This window comes from Mastomys coucha, unplaced genomic scaffold, assembly GCF_008632895.1.
Source record: "Mastomys coucha isolate ucsf_1 unplaced genomic scaffold, UCSF_Mcou_1 pScaffold6, whole genome shotgun sequence".
NCBI classification, from domain to species: Eukaryota; Metazoa; Chordata; class Mammalia; order Rodentia; family Muridae; genus Mastomys; species Mastomys coucha.
In genome coordinates, this window is record NW_022196912.1 from 80,111,307 (window position 1) to 80,117,211 (window position 5,905).

Consider the following 5,905-nt stretch of genomic DNA (forward strand, 5'->3'; position numbering starts at 1 on the left):
GAGACAAGAGGCTGACTTTCCTTAAAGTTTTCGCCTCAAATACCGCCATCACGCAAGTGTGCGTGACAAGTAGATGCTGAGAAACCATTTGACAAAATTAAATACCCCTTCACAGTAAAAGTCTTAAAAAGATCAGGAATTCAAGGCTCATACCTAAACATAGTAAAAGCAATATACAGCAAACCAATAACCAACATCAAACTAAATGAAGAGAAACTTGAAGCAATACCACTAAAATCAGGGACTAGACAAGGGTGCCCACTCTCTCCCTACCTATTCAATAGAGCACCCAAAGTCCTAACCAGAGCAATTAGACAACAAAAGGAGGTTAAAGGGATACAAATTAGAAATGAAGAAGTTAAAATAGCAGAGGATATGATAGTATACTTAAGTGACCCCAAAAATTCCACCAGAGAACTCCTAGACCTGATAAACAACTTCAGCAAAGTGTCTGAATATAAAATTAACTCAAAACTATCACTAGTTTTCCTCTACTCAAAGGATAAACAGGAGTCTGTTGTAACTGTCTCCTGAGAGTCTCTGCCAGAGCCTGACAAATACAAAGGTGGATGCTCTCAGCCAACCATTGGACTGAGCACCGGGTCCCCAATGGAGGAGTTAAGAGAAAGGACTGAAGGAGCTAAAAGGGTTTGCAACCCAGAGGAAGAACAAAAATATCAACCAACCAGACCCCCTAGAGCTCCCAGGGACTAAACCACCAACCAAAGAGGTGTGACCCATGGCTCTAGCTGCTTATGTAGCACAGGATGGCCTTGTCAGGCATTAATAGGCTGCGAGGACCTTGGACCTGTGAAGGCTCGATTCTCCAGTGCAGGGGAATGCCAGGGCCGTAAGGTGGGAGTGAGTGGGGGGGTACCCTCATAGCAGAAGGGGGAGGGGGGAGGGGAGCTCTGGAGGGGAAACCAGGAAAGGGGATAACATTTGAAATGTAAATACATAAAATATCCATTTTTTTTTTTTAAAAAGCACCATCGAACAAATAACAGTTAATATTCTTAAGTTCTGAATTATAAATATCTGTTTTTGAGATTTACTTGACAGCTACAAGAATGTGTTCCTGTAAGGGGTTTTATAGGCAACCAGGATGAAGTTTCCTGTCCAATTTTAGTTCTGACACTGGGGATTAATACAGGACCTTGAACATGCTATAAAAGCATTCTACAGCTGCAGTGAAATTTATTCAAGCCTGGCAGTGGTGGCGCACACCTTTAATCCCAGCACTTGGGAGGCAGAGGCAGGCAGAAGCCAGCCTGGTCTACAGAGTGAGTTCTAGGACAGCCAGGGCTACACAGAGAAACCCTGTCTCAAAAACACCCCCCCCAAAAAAAAGAAAAGAAATTTATTCAAACACAACTCTTTAAAATTCCAATCTAGTGTCTGCATAAAAAGAATGACATCTGCATTAGGCTATAAAATATTAAGTTTAACAAGTGTACTTCCCTTTATGCACTTTAGAAGTTTAAGTCAGAAACAATAATGATAGAAGTGAATACTGAAATACTCATACAATTATTAAAATGGCCTGGCTCTATTGTGCTCCAGAATATTTAATTATAAAATGTTAGTTGAAAACTAGTTATAAAGAAGAAATTTGTTCTTATCATAATTCTTTACATGTATTGCTATTTAGAATTTTTGGAAAAAATTATCAACTTAATATATACGGTCTTATATTTGTTTCTTCCTTTTTTGAGACACAGTTTGCTGTAATGTCCAGGCTGGCATCAACCCTGAACTGTTCTTACTCTACCCATCTTGGTGCTGGGATTGTAAGAATGTATTACCACACCTGGTTTGTTTTTTACATATAAATTTTATTTTCCATAACTACAAATAAAAATTCCAAGTATAAAACAATATATTATATTAATATGTGGAAAATTCATATTACAATCATAAGTGCCCAGAACTTATTAGTCAGGATTTATAACATCTCTTACTACTGAATTTATAACTATTCTAGTACCTTTTTCTATCATCTAAATGGAAAAGACCTACCATGGAAAGTACTAATAAATACTGGACATGGTGGCACATACCTGTAATTCTAGTACTCAGGAAGCTGAAAAAAACAGGAAGTTCAAGGCCAGCCTTAGCTATGAAACCTATTTCAAAAAGTAAAAAAATAATTACTAAAGCAATTAGATTAAAATATATCTTTTTTTTCAAAAGGCAAATAAATAAGTAACTTGAAAATTCATATATAAAGTCCTACTTTACCTAATGATTTATTATAAGGGGGATTGCAGAGAAGTATTTTTCAAGATTTCTCTGTGCAGCGCTGGCTGGCCTACCACTGATTCCTGAGGGCCAGGATTAAAGGTGTTCAACATCATACCCTGCTACTGGAAGTAACTTTCAACAGCAGCTAACAAATGAATATCTATCTTGTAAGTCTGGCCCTGTGACAGAAAAACCATGTAATTTTTTCACAAACTTTAGCTCAACAACTATGAATTATATACTTTATTCATTCATTAATGTGCTTAATTTATAACTGCAAGAGGTTGAACCTAGGGCCTCAAGTATGCCTAAGACCAATGAACTAACGATATGACCATATTGAGCTTTAGCATTCAATAGATGTATATTTATCAGGTGGGCAGTGATGCGAGTTAGTAATATCCACTAATAATGCCAATAAAACTATACTATCTCAAAAATAAAAATGAATAGACTGTACAATGGCAGGGAAATTTGGCAAAGTATGGATTGCCTACCCTCAGTTCTTCAGTCTGATGAAATACTTCACAAATAAAAATTGCAAAAATAAAAATTGCAAATAAGGAGCTGGAGAGAAGGCTCAGCAATTAAGAGCACTCAATGCTCTTCCAAAGGTCTTGAGTTCAATTCCCAGCAACCACATGGTGGCTCACAACCATCTGAAAAGGTATCCAATGCCTTCTTCTAGTTTGCCTGCAAGAGAGCAGACAGTGGGGTGGTGGTGGCGCACGCCTTTAATCCCAGCACTTGGGAGGCAGAGGCAGGCAGATTTCTGAGTTCAAGGCCAGCCTGGTCTACAGAGTGAGTGCCAGGACAGCCAGGGATATACAGAGAAACCCTGTCTCAGAAAAAAAAAAAAATCAATTTTCCCAGGCATGGTAACATAGCGATTCTTTAATTCTAGAATTCAGGAGGCAGAAGCAGGTAAATCCCTGTGAGTTCAAGGCCAGTCTGGCCTACATAATGAATTACAGACCAGCCAGGGCTGTATAGTTAAGACCCTGACTCAAAAAAGAGAGAGAGAGAGAGAGAGAGAGAGAGAGAGAGAGAGAGAGAGAGAGAGAGAGAGAGAGAGAGAGCAGTGTACTCACATACATAAAATAAATTAAATCCTTTTAAAATGCAAATAAGCTGAAAACAAGCCCAATCTGTATCAAGAGACAGAAATTTTAAGGATGGATAAAAGCTGGCTGAGACACAAGGCCCATAGACCCAGCTATTTAGACAGCAAGAGGATTTTAAGTTCCAGGCCCTAAAGAGGGCTATAGAGTAAAATCAACTACAGATCCTGCTTCAAAAGAAAAGGTAAACATGAGGTAACAGCCAGTGGCCAATGCTTGCTGCATGCCTAGACTGGAAGGTCCTAGGTTCAAACATTCATAATGCAAAGAAGGAGGAGGAGGAGGAGGGGGGAAGGGGGAAAGAAGGGGAAGGGGGAGAGGGGGGAGGGGGAGAAGACTACACTGCAGAAGCAGCAGCAGCACCCCACATGTCAATAGTCACATAGCTTAATAGTCATTTGGTGAACTTGAAATAATGATAGTTGAAGAACTAGGTTTCAGAAGCAAGCCACCAGAGGCCACCCAGAAGCTCAGATAGGAGCCTAACCCAGAGGGCCAGTATGCTAATGAACTAACCATGTTGATCTAGTATGGAACTAACCTCACGCTGTGGGCCCTAAGAGTGCAAAGCTAACCCCCCCCCAAAAAAAATAATAAAACCTGAAACTTCAGGAATGGTGTCTCTAGCCATTGGCAAGAAGACTTGAGACCTTGGCCTCAGTGACTAAGGAACTGCAGGTACTGTTGCTGGGCCCCCACGGGACCACCAAGTCAATGCTCTTAATTGTCTCCTGGGACCTCCAGCTATGCAATATCAGCCTGCCACAGCTGAAGGGTTACACAGCAAACGTGGGTCCTGCCCTCAGGCTTCCGAAGCATCATTTCCAGAAGACTCCCCAGTAGAACCCTGCAGCGGCACTTCTACCCAAACACTTGTTACCCGATTGGTGAGATGTATGTTTAACTTTTATATTAGCATGATACCATAAGGAATGTTTGTGTGACTAAACCGGACATATTCAAAAGACAAATATTGCAGGATATCCTAATTGCTGAGCGCCTTACCACCTAAGGGCTCCTGCTTCCCCCAGTGACAATTCATTTATTCAATTCAATTCAATGTACTCAACAGCAAAAACAATAAGAACGACATTAAAAGTTGCAAAAGGATTAAATGGCAAAACAGACTTTACAGCCACATTTTAAAAAACCCAAATCACATGCTTATGAGCACAAGCACGTAAGAAACCCGTAAAATAACAACAACAACAAAAAAAACATACATACTGGCAACATTATACGGATTCAGCAGGTTATATAGCTAGGAATATATATTTTATATGTATATATATATATACATATATACATATTTGCAACTGTTATTGGTGAAAATGAACCACTGAACTTGAAAGACTAAGGAAGGGTTTGGAGAGAGGAAAGAAGGGGGGAGTGTAAGTAAATTATAATCTCTAAAATAAACAACAACAAATGCGCCTGACTGTCAAGTGTTATCCTTTAAGGATAGGATGAAGGGACTTTGTATTTTTCAAACAACGTTTCTACCATCTAAAGCTGTCTGCAACAAGCACGGGAATTTAATCCTAAGAACGCATAAGCGGCCGCCTCAAGGAAGGCTGGACCCGGAGATGAAGAGTGTGGGCATTGGCACGCTACTCCTCACGGAGATTTCTGAATTCAGAACAAATTTCGAGCGCTAGGGCAGCAAGGTCCACGCGCGGCCGAGCGGGCGAACTCTGCGGAAGTCCGACGTGCGCCAGACCCGGGATCGCGAACGCAGAAGAGCCGGGCGGGGGCCGGACGACCGGTCCGCGAAGCCGAGGGAGCAGGGGGCCTACCTTGGTAAGGGCAGCAGCACGAGGCCGTGGCTACCGCTCGGCTCCAAGCCCAGGGGCCTAGCGCCCCAGGGCTCGCAGCGCCGCAGACCCACGGAGGCCCCGGCAAGGGCAACACGCGAGTCCGCGGAGGCAGCGCCGAGCTACCCTCACCTTCCGCATCCACGTCCCCAACAGCGCCGAATTTCAAATCCCGAGAGCCCGCCCTCCGACGCCTAGGATTGGCTCGCTCCGAGGTTGCGTCACGGAGCGGCTTCCGAAACAGAGGACCGCACCCCTGCGCCGCCAAGGCCCGGCTGTGGAAGCCGAAGGCGTCTGACCCAGGGCCGCTCCACGGATGCATGTGGGGTTTGTTTCTCTCTCCAGGGCTGGCCCCGGTTAGCGCCTCGCCGCTCCTCCCGTGATGCTCCGCGGAGGGGGGAGGAGCCCACAACGGTTGACGCCCAGCGCGCTTCGCGTGGCGCGATTTACTAAGTTTGACCCTTGCGGCCCACACTTGTTTTAGGTGGCGCTAGCGAGGCAGTTTACTCTCTCAGTGTAGTCCATTTCTGAGGAGAAAAAGTGCTTCGGAAAAGTTGAAAAAGAATTTTTCTTTCAGTTTGCCGTTTAGTTTTTCTTCGAGCCGGAAAAAAAAAGAAAAAAGTTGCTCCCGAGAAGTACACTGAACATGACGTTATATCCACTCTATTTTAGCGTTTAATTTGAATTATCCCAACTAGAAATGTGATTTTCTTTTATGTTCAAGAA

The 5,905-nt window shown here is 43.0% G+C and overlaps 1 protein-coding gene across 6 annotated transcripts in view; it reads right to left on the reverse strand.

Annotated features, from left to right (window-relative positions):
* Positions 1-5,573, reverse strand: part of Mis18bp1 (MIS18 binding protein 1) — a 64,728-nt gene extending 59,155 nt beyond the window's left edge. The window contains exons 1-2 of one of the 6 annotated variants that reach the window (XM_031355765.1): positions 5,312-5,573; positions 2,061-2,126 (exon numbers count right to left, since the gene is read on the reverse strand). The gene's annotated coding sequence lies outside the window, so the exon portion shown is untranslated. Of the gene's footprint in view, positions 1-2,060; positions 2,127-2,241; positions 2,431-5,161 lie in introns of those variants that run through there. The other 5 variants (XM_031355763.1, XM_031355768.1, XM_031355766.1 and 2 more) reach the window with 5 other exon arrangements.
* Positions 5,574-5,905: the final 332 nt, after the last annotated feature.